At 31.0% G+C, this 11,506-nt stretch overlaps 1 long non-coding RNA gene across 1 annotated transcript; it reads right to left on the reverse strand.

The window, feature by feature from the left end:
- Nucleotides 1-4,700: 4,700 nt before the first annotated feature.
- Nucleotides 4,701-7,163, reverse strand: LOC126884862 (uncharacterized). Its single transcript, XR_007698171.1, has 5 exons — nt 6,822-7,163; nt 6,606-6,763; nt 6,487-6,549; nt 5,926-6,065; nt 4,701-5,049 (listed from the first exon to the last, which is right to left on the reverse strand). It is a non-coding gene; the product is annotated as an uncharacterized LOC126884862 (long non-coding RNA).
- Nucleotides 7,164-11,506: the final 4,343 nt, after the last annotated feature.

The raw sequence follows: 11,506 nt of genomic DNA on the forward strand, positions 1-11,506 counted from the left end.
TAATTCAAAGTCTACCCTATGCCGATGTGTGCTTTTATCTTGGGGGTGGTTCCCACCCCTTCGTAGGGGTGGAAAAATTTTTGGTTATTATTACCACGGAATTCGCTAAAAAACCTAATTCTAAGCAAAACCTGTTCTATAATTTTTTTTTTGAAAACAATACTTTTTGAGATGTTCGTGGTTGAAAATTGGCCATTTTCATTGAAACATAATACCTTTTCGAACGGTTTTTTGCAAATACCTTAAAAACTATGCATCCTACTAAAAAAATGATATTAAACATTTTTGTAGGTTATAAAAAACAAAGAGACACTTGTCTTCATAAGTCTTCTAGTTATAATACAAAAAGAGATATGGTAGGTGAAAATAGTTTGTTTGTTGGTACATTCTCAAATTGGTGTATTCAACTTGAAATAACAGAGAAATGGTCAACTTTAGTTGTATAATGCTATTAATACCTTTTGTATTGCTTAAAAAGTCCTTTAAACTGAGCTATATTAGAGGTTCATAGCATTAAAACTAAGCGATATATGCTGCCAACAAAAGTGATAACTAATGTATTTTAAGAAAAAATAAGAAGTAGTTTTAACCCCCATCCACCAAAATGTAAATGCATCGTTTTCCTTCTACAATACCTTTTATTATAGTGTTATTACTATGTTCAAAAAGTTGGACGGCTTTAAAATGAATCGTTTTTGAAAAAAATAAGATCAAATTATAGGGTGCATTTTTAAATTTTCTTAAAAATCTTCTTTTTCTCCATGTAACTTGAAAACGATAAGAGATACAGTAATAAAAAATATAAAGAAAATTTATATTTGAAAAGCTCTACATTTTCTTGGTATCTTTTTCCGTATCTCTTCGAGTTACATGGAGGAAAAGGAAGATTTTTAAGAAAATTCAAAAATGAGCTCTATAATTTAATCTTATTTTTTTCAAAAACCATTCATTTTAATACAGTCCAACTTTTTGAACATAGAAATAACACTATAATAAAAAGTATTGTAGAAGAAAAACGATTTATTTAAGTTCTGGTGGATGAGGGGTTAAATAAACTTCTCATTTCTTCTTAAAATACATGTCATCAACTTTTTTGCAGAATATCTCGCTTAGTTTGAACGTGATCGACATTTAGTATTGCTCATTTTAAAGGTCTTTTCAAGCCCTAAAAAAGTTATTAGTATCATTATATACCTAAAATCGATAGTTTCTCTGTTATTTCAAGTTGAATAAACAGATTTGAGCATTCAGCAAAAAACAAACTCTTCTTACCTACTATACCCCTCTTTGTATTTTAACTAAAAGATTTATGAAGGAACAAATCTCTTTATTTTTTATGACCTACAGAAATATTTTATATAGTTTTTTTGTTAGATGCATGGTTTTTAAGGTATTCGCAAAAATCCGTCCGAAAAGGTGAAATTTTTCAATGAAAATGGCCAATTTTCAACCACGAATAACTTAAAAAGTATTGAGTTTTCCAAAAATAATTATAGAACAGTTTTTGCTTAAAATTAGGTTCTCTGGCCTCCACCGTGGCGATTTTAACCAAAACATTTTTCACCCCCGAGAAGGGGTGAGAACCACCCCAAGATAAAAGCGCACATCGGCATAGGGTAGACTTTGTTTCTTGAGCTATTCCTTACTTACTGTGAAAATATCAAGTAACTCGATGTAGTAGGATGGAATTCGGAGCCAAATATCCTCATTGACTGCCCTATATATAGTATTGAAATTGAAAAATTATTACTTACTAATAAGTAAGGGTACTAATTATTATGTATTTTTAAAACTATTTCAGTTTATAATATAAACACTTCATTTTATAATATAAAAGCTATACTTACTGAAATGGAAGGTTGTAAGTGACATGATAATATCTATTATATGAAAGTAAACTTGAATTCAGGATTTGATTATACATATTGGACTATATATTGGCAAAAAAAATAATTTAATTCATATACCCATGTTAGAAATTTTATTTAGAAAATTAGTTCATCTTAAATAATAAATAATGGTAAATACTTTTGTTTAGTAACACAAAATAAAAACAGATGGCCATAAACAAAACACAAGAAATAAATGTACCTAATTATATATTAAACAGAAACTTATCAAAGCTGTCGGGATTCTGTCCTGTCGGGATTTTGGCCTGTCGGGATTCTGTCCTGTCGGGATTTTGGTCTGTCGGGATTCTGGCGTGTCGGGATTTTGGCCGTCGGGATTGTGGCTGTCGGGATTTTGGGGTAGACCCGATTGAAACTGTGTATATTTTCAGTTTTGTAGTTTTGGATAAGTTCTTGTCTTTCATTAGCCTATGATATGGTATATTTTGTTGCCTGCTAGTATTCCTTCCGTTACTTCTTCACTTCTCTTATTTTAACCGTGTATATGAAATTACTCCCAAATGTTTAAATAGGTGAAGTGTTTCGATAGTCTAGTTTTCTATCATGATTTCTTTCTTCTTATAATCTTCTTTTCTAGATGAAGATTCGGTAATAGGATTCATCATTCCTTAACTCCAGTTGTTCTCAGAATTTCGATTATCTGTTGATAGTTAACGCAGTAAAATGAGTTTGAGTAATCTATAAAAAATGTATATGTTACCGACCAAACCCGATTTTAGGACAACTAGTTTGGCCTAGACCAAACTAGCTTGTCCTGAACGCGTTAGGATAAACTAATTTGGTCTAGGCCAAACTAGTTTGTCCTAAACTCGATGGGATAAACTAGTTTGGCCTAGGCCAAACTAGTTTAACCTGATATTAACGGACACTGCAGGAACCACTACTAGTACGGCCTAATAGAAACATTTTAGTATACCTACAAAGCCTAGATAAACTAAATAAAATACTTTGTAATTGGGAAATACTCATTTTTATTAAAACGATAATGATTCATCTTTAAAACTAATGGATACTTAGTAATACAAATAATCATAAAAAATAATAAGTGTTTTTTATAAAAGTCTCAATAAATACCTCAATTATAAAAACTATTATCTATTTTTCCTTGGAGTATTTTGGTGACACTTACAGCCGGTTTCCGAAAGGATGATCATCTCAAAAATTATGTAATCGATGGTTAATCGTTGATCAAATGCATTTTGAGTTTCAATAACACCAGTTAAACGGGAGTTCAATAACAGTCGATCATATGATTTAACAAACGATTAATCGTTAGTTAACAGTCGATCATAAGTGTTTTGAGTTTCCGAAACGCTGATTAACCAATTTCGCATGTCACACGGCGACCAAAAGGAACTGTCACCTAATTTGAGGTTATTGGTTGATTAAAGGGCTGTTAATGTTTATAAATAGTTGTTTTCAGTTATTAAATATAGTTTTTTAGTTATTATATAGGTGAAATAGTTATTAAATAAAGGGTATTGTAGTGTTTAATTAAAATTATTAGTTATTTAATTATAATTTAATTTTTAAAATTAATTAATTTAATTTAAGGGAAAAGCAAAGAATATTTTTCAAATAAACATTTCTTTCTGTTTTCTAAGAGCAGTAAAGTGTATTTTGAATTAAATAAATGACATATATTCTTCTTTTTATGTCAATAAATTTAATCAAAGAAATTTATGTATAAGTAATTATGTTAATGTTTATATTACTGATTAGAGAATTCAATTACATTTCAAATGAGCCACCACACGACCCCTATTCTAATTTAAAAAAATCATCGATGACGTAATCACGCCCAGATGGGTGACGTCACTAGTATGATAATAATGCTAAAAAGTCGTAATTTAAAAATAAAAATTGACCTGTTTCGGGATTTTTTCCAAAATCGTCCATTCTCGAGAAAATGAATTTATTCTAACCTTTACATGCTCACTGTATATTGGGCTGCACACACATGTAGATGGTGCTACAGGGGAGCATTAGTTTAGCTCTACTTCAACATATTGTGTTAGTGTGAAAATAAAAAAATAATATTTAATTTTAAATATTTAATTTAGAATTACTACTTACCTTTTGTTAAATAACTGTTGTATAAAGATTAGATTTGGTTGCCAATTAAATCCAACATTGGGATATGCAATATGATATCTGCTTAATATCACATACAATAGATGACATGAAGAACGTGATAAGGAAGCTGAAGGGAAAGGCAGATGAGGTTGGTCTTAAAATCATCACTAATAAGATAGTAGAGATGAGAATAGGAATAAATGAGCATGGTAAACTATACATCAATCAAGAAGAAATAAAACAGGTTAAAGAATTCTGCTACCTTGATAGTATAATAGTGCAAAAGTTGGAGTCCAGGCAAACATTAAACATAGAATAGGAAAAAGAACAACAGACAACAGGCCTTTGAAATCCTCTTATATCATATCTCAACATAAATTAGCCAAAACACATTTAATAGTATCATCAAATCAATACTACTATATGGGAATATGGGAGTGAGACGTGAACAATTTCAGAAGGAAATGCAAGGAAAAGTTTTTGTAAATAGATTCCCACAAAATATTCTGAAGATGTATTGGCCCAACACCATAACAAATGAAGAATTGTGGAATGCATTAAGACAAAGAAGCAGAGGACGAAGCTAGTAGGTAATAACTCATTCTAACAGGTGGGTAAATAAACTTTGAAAAACACATTTTTTATTAATTTTATTATTTAAAGAAATTACAATTTTTATTTAAAATTACTTTATTAGGTACATACATACCTAACCACTATTACCTAATAATTTATGAGTTCGAATTTTTTTATTTGAAGCTCTACTTCTAAAATTTCTTTTTTTCTTGTTGAAAAATACTATCTTACTTCTTTTTTCTAGTCTTGCTATTTCAATTTTTTTTTTTTTTTTTTTTTGTAAAAGATACATTAAGAGTTTCGCTCCCTACATCTTTTAATTTTTTATTTTTTGAACGAGCCTGAGACATCTTGGCTGTCTTCTTGGGCAGGACAGCAGTTGTTGTGGGTGTACTGAGCAGCACAGTGGAAGTAGAGGGTACATTGGACATCTGCTATGTGTCTTCCAATTGTAGGTAATCTACTTCCACTTGACTATCTTGAGCAACTATAAAAATAAAAAAATTTCAATTGTTTTAGATGTACCAGATAGTTTTTTCTTTATAAAAAAATCTTTCTCGAATTAGGTAGGTAGTTACTTTTATTTATCTACTTTAGCTATCTTAATAGCTAAGTTCATAATCTACCTTAATTTAGAATTGGAATAAATTATTATAATAATTAATTCATATTAATAATATTTATAGATATTAATTCTCATATTTTGAGTTTGCTTAAATTTGGTTTACAAAAGATCTTTTTTTGTTTAATGATGTCTATAGATAGGGCTATGTCTGGCTATGGGTAACCGCTTATCACCCTTGTTATCAGATTTATTATTGATCAACATAGAAATAATATCTTTAACAATCAAACTTTAAACAATAATACCTTTCAAAAAATCTTAAATTGGCTTAGAACTGTAGGATACAATATCCATTTTAGATGGAAACCTTTCAGATGCCAGAAACATTCTAGATTCACTCAAAAACTTACATCCTGATGTATGTACGTTGGAAACAATGGATAAACTTAAGTTTATCTTTAGAAAACCGACTAGACCGACTATACCATACCTCCCTCTTCTAATCATCCTTTTTAACAGAAGGTGGCTTCTTTCTATTGCTACATCCATAGAATACATGAACCTAGCATTATCAGATAATAGTTTTAAATGGTTAAACTAATGGTCACTCTACTACATTTGTGGATAACGTGCTGAACAAAAAAATGTTCTAATTCAGAAGTTTTGTACAGATCAAGACCATATACAGGTTATTGTTCAGATAATATTGGAAATATTGATCAGGCTTTATAATATATATATAAATAAATTTAAAATTAGTTAGCTTTATTTAAATAAATTAATAAAATAAGGACTCACCAGATGTGAAGAAACCAGATGCACTGTAACAACTGTTGGGTAAAGATTGGATTTGATTGCCAATCAAACCCAACATTTGTGCCCCTACATCTGTGAGACGAGGCCTAAATGTGCCATCACCAGAGTGCAAGTATGTCTTTCTGAAAACAATTCATTAGTTCATTACTGATTCAGAAATGAATGGGTTAAAATCAAAGTGGTGTAAGTCATATTCTTGAAATGATGTAAGCCCTATTTTATAATCTTGATATTATATACATAGACCTCTTCAGAGAAAAAGTGGTGTGTAAGTTTTTACTGTAAATACTTACACCACTTTTCCTGATGAAAAAATGTCTATTTATCAAAGTTATAAAGCAAGACTTCCATCATTTCACAAATATGACTACACCTCTTTGGCGTTAACACCCTCAAATACTAAACTTCTATTGTCTCAACACTAGGTTAGTTCCCATCATGAAATTAGTTTCATTGGATTATATTTTTATAAAAATATTCCACTCAGAAATAGTGTAATTCGACTGACCTGGTGTTAAGAGCTTTAAATTTAAGTATACCTACTTTGTCCGCAGTTTGGTCTCTTTTCAACTGGTCCAAAACCTTCTGCTCATTATATTTTTGAATCTGCAATGTAATTAATCCATATAGCTCTAAATCAACCGAAAGTTTTATACACTTACATTTTCCATTGCTACTTTTCAGTGTTCAGCTGCTTGGGAGTTCTGGGAAATTCAGCGCTGGCATTAAATTCCAGTGCTATTTTTCCCAAGTTTCATTGTTTTGGTTGGTGGACATAGCATTGGTACATTATTTGTTTTCAATTATAATATGCTTGTATCTGAAAACAAAAATATAATTAGAAATTTGTTCTATAAGTTAGACAATTTCGTACTTACTTTCCAATTATTTCCAACAGCAAACATTTCTCTCTCAGTATAATTTTTGCGTGGAGGATTTCCGTTGGTATTGCTCATTTTTAATATATTTTTTAATTTTATAAATTATGTAGTTATTTACTATGGATTGAAATTTTTTGGTTATAAAATGAAATTTTGAAGGATGACAGCCGATTGTGACAGTATCGATACCAAATCGTATGTCAGATAATCGATTTTCTACGATCATATAATTTTAAGATGATCGACGTTTGAGAAACTGGTCACTGGTTAACAGTTGATCAAATCTAACAGCTCGATTAGATGATCGAAGATTTGAATAACGTTTCGGAAACCGGCTGTTAGAGTTGCGAATATCATTGTATTTTTGCACTTGAATCTATTTATGCAACAGTTTTTGTTCCAGCTACATTTGACAAAACCTTGTCTGATATAAATGAATCTTTTGTAACTGCAACCGTTAGCGATAATTTAGATATAATTTATCTAACTTTTTGGTATATTAAGGTCTCTGTCTCTTTCAGATCAGAATTCGACATTTGCTATCATAGTCGAAGCAAAAAAGCACTGAACCTCAGAAAAAAAACGACAAGACGGATCTTAATTAAGTAAAAGTTAAATTAGTCAAAAATCATTACTCGGGGTGTTTTTGGGGTCGCTAATAACGAATATGACATCGGAAGTGACCTCCGGAATACCTGGTAGCCAGGATACCAACTGTTTACGTCTTATTCTGGAGTTTTCAGCAAATTCTTTAAAAAATTAGTCAGAAACCATTACTCAGGGGTTTTTGTGGTCGATGACGACGAATATGACATCGAATGTGATCTACGGAGTACCTAGTGCCCAGGATACCTAGTGTTTATCTCGTGACTAATGATTTTTGACTAATTTTTTAATGTTGCCGAGAACTCCAGAAGACGAGGTAAACAGTAGGTTCCTGGGCACCTTACTCTGGAGATCACTTCCGATGTTATATTCGTCGTCAGAGACCCCATAAACCCGTAAGTAATGAATTTTGGCTAAGCAACGAAAATTTTCGTTTATAAATTCGCAAAAGTGTGTGTGCTATTGCGTTGCCGCTTCTGAAATATCTAGATGCCACCTAGCGATGTATTCCTATGTAGTTTTGTCTTCTGAATCCCAACCTGAAAACGGCATTTCGCTATCTCTAACCATCTTCGAGATATACGACCTCAAATTCGTCATTGTGACGTCACAAGCCTTCTTTAAATTGTCATTTTCTTTTGACATAGAAACGTCAACTCTACTTTGTTTTCGTTTGACGCATCTAAACGTCAACATAAAATTGAAATGTCAGATAAACAAATTTTATTTATTTATGTTAATGTAATGTTAAATTACAGTTCACTATTTTCAAGGAATAGTATATTACATACCTAGCGAGAAAGCACTCAATTTCAGCCGAGCGGCAAGGTAGTTAACCGAGGTGCGAAGCACCGAGGTAAACTACAGACGCGAGGCTAGAATGAGTTTCCGCGAGGTTTGTATACTATTTTACTCACAATCGGTTAGTAATTTATGGATTTGTAACCTTTGAAGTAATCAGGAAGCGACTTATTACTTACTTTACTTTCCCAGCTAGCCGGGAAAGTACTTTCCCGGCTAGCATCTGTCACTTTTCTACCTGCAAATGTCAATGTCATTTTTGATTAAAATATGGTTTAGAAAGAATAGAATCCACTGAACATTTATTTAATTAAGAAACAACAACAACAATAACAAAAAGAAAACTATTTGGAATTATAAATCTTAATAGTTACATTGGAATTATGATTACTATTAACTATTATTAAACTTGTTTTGTTACCTAGCAACGATCTCACAGGTTACTTAAAATAATTCATCTTAGCACATAATGAAAATGGATACAGATATTTGAAACGAAGTTATTATTGGTAGATTGTGAGTATTAGAAATCCATAAACTACTAACCGATTGTGAGTAAAACTGTTTATTTTGTATTTATTTATTTTTATTAGATATCAAATCTATATTATATAGTCCTGTCGCCAGTAGGGGTACAACGGCCTCTTTAATTCAGATGGACTTACCCAAGTTTTCTTTATGTATTTTGACCCGTAGAACACGATTTTTTTGGGTAACAGTCGATCCGGATGTCGATAAGATTGTTATAAACGAAGAACTTGAGGAATCACATAACAGCGATTTTTCGCAAAACAAAACATTTCTTTGTATATTTTGAGTTATTCTAAGCAAAAAATGTTTTTACAAGTTTTTTCGTAGGATGCATAGTTTTCAACATAAACGAGGTTGAACATTTAAAAAATCGAAAAATTGTAATTTTTGAACCCGAATAACTTTTGATTAAAAAATAAAATAGCAATTCTGCTTACTGCATTTGAAAGTTCAAGTCAAATTCTACCGGCTTTGTTTATTTTTATTGCTAAAAAATAATTTTTTTATTGTTAAACAAATCTATAAACACATAGTGATTGAATGGTGTTTTCAATGCATTTCTAATTTCAAATCGAACGAGTAGGCGCGCATACAGAATTTCTACGTATATTACGTACATTAAAACGCATGCATTTGGTACGGGAAACACTATGTGTTTATAGCTTTGTTTGAAACATAAAAACTTAATTTTTAGCAATGCAAATAATCAAAACCGATGTAATTTGACTTGAACTTTCAAATGCAGTAAGCAGAATTGCTATTTTATTTTTTAATCAAAAGTTATTCCGGTTCAAAAATTGCGCTTTTTCGATTTTTTGAAAATTCAACCGCGTTTATCTCGAAAACTATATAACTTTATACGAAAAAACTTGTAGGATCATTTTTTGCTGAAAATTATCCAAAAAATACAAAAAAATGTTTTGTTTTGCGAAAAATCGCTGCTATGTAATTCCTCAAGTTCTTTGTTTATAACAATCTTATCGGCATCCGGATCAACTGTTACCCAAAAAATTCGTGTTCTACGGGTCAAAATACATAAAAAAAACTTGGGTAAGTCCATCTGAATTAAAGAGGCCGTTGTACCCCCCCTGGCGACAGGACTAATACGAGGTATGTCAAAAAATATGAAGTTCGATCAAGATTAAAGTAAGTATCTTTATTTTTCACAATATTGAAAAATGTTATTATAAAAAGTTGTTTGGAGTTAAAAACTATGTTCTAATATGCAATTACTTGTACATCCTTCTAAAGATAAAAGAATATTTGAAATTTTTTCTCAAATTACGGATACCAATATCATTTTCATTCATAACTCTTTTATTATTAATTTTAGGAAGAAAAGTTATTCTTCATAAAAAGATCTGCATGGTCTAAAATCTAAGATGCAATCATTATATATCAAATTTTATTAATTTTATTCGAGGTATGTCAAAAAATATGAATTTCGCTCGAGAGTAGATTACCTTTATGCTCCACAATATTTAAATTTGGATATAATTGCATACTAACACATATTATTTAATACTAAACAACTTTTCATAATAGAAATTGTCCATGTTATGAATTTAAATACGTAAATAAACAAAGTTTTCGTTATGATAATGCTCGCATTTTCAGCTTATTTTTTAATAAATTTGCCGAAAACTCCAGAATACGAGGTAAACGGTAGGTACTTTGGATACCAGGTACTCCGTAGTTCACTTCCGATGTCATATTCGTCGTTAGCGACTCCAAAAAACCCCCGAGTAATGATTTTTGACCAATTTTTTAATATATTTTTTGCCGAAAACTCCACAAGGCGAGGAAAACAGTAGGTACCCTGGGCACGAGGTACTCCGGAGATGACTTACGACATCATATTCGTTTTAAGCTACCCCAAATACCCCGATTAACTACGTTGAACTTATTTCCGCCGATAATTGACGAGTTCTGAATTTTTTTATTGTCTATTTGAGATGCATTTTAAGAATGCATTTTTTGTATGCAGTTTTTCAATATTATCTCATGTGTAAGGGTCACAAAGTTTCCTGGCGCATTCGCGTATCGAATGCAAAAAGAATTATTAAGACCCGTCTTGTCTTTTTTTTTCGGAGGTAAGGCCGATTTTAGTGCTTTATTGGTTCGCCTATCAAACTTCTTTATAGGTAGTAGATGTAAACTAAGGCTCTGAAATATCGTTAAGGGTTGCAGCTACGAGAGGTTCAGTTGGTTTTTTAAAATGATAAATATCATATATACAGGGCAAGTGCGGACCCGGAAGAAGAAGACACTCATGACTTCAAAACTTACGTCAATGGTTTGTACTAACATCGATCGAGTTATTCAGAAATGCCGCAAACAAAATTCAAATTGCTATGATGATAACCAACGTCCGCAACGGACAAGACACATGAAGAACTACAATAAAAATTGTTCCACAAACAGATGCAAGAGCAAGAAGGCAATGATAAATCCGCAATTATAAGCTTCACCAAAACACCTCAAGAAAAAATAAATAATAATTTTTATAGTTGAGGTATAATTATTGCTTTTATAAAAAACACTGATTATTTTTTATAACATGATTGTTTGTATGATCAATTGTCCATAAATCTTAACAAGTCATTATTTTCTAATAAAAATTATTATTTTCCAATTGAAGAGTATTTTATTCAGTTTATCTACACACACCGGCAAAATTAGCCGAACACCTTAAAAATGGGATATGTTTGATGTCTGGAATTTCCTAAACCACTGGTCCGATT

This window comes from Diabrotica virgifera, chromosome 5 (assembly GCF_917563875.1).
Source record: "Diabrotica virgifera virgifera chromosome 5, PGI_DIABVI_V3a".
NCBI classification, from domain to species: Eukaryota; Metazoa; Arthropoda; class Insecta; order Coleoptera; family Chrysomelidae; genus Diabrotica; species Diabrotica virgifera.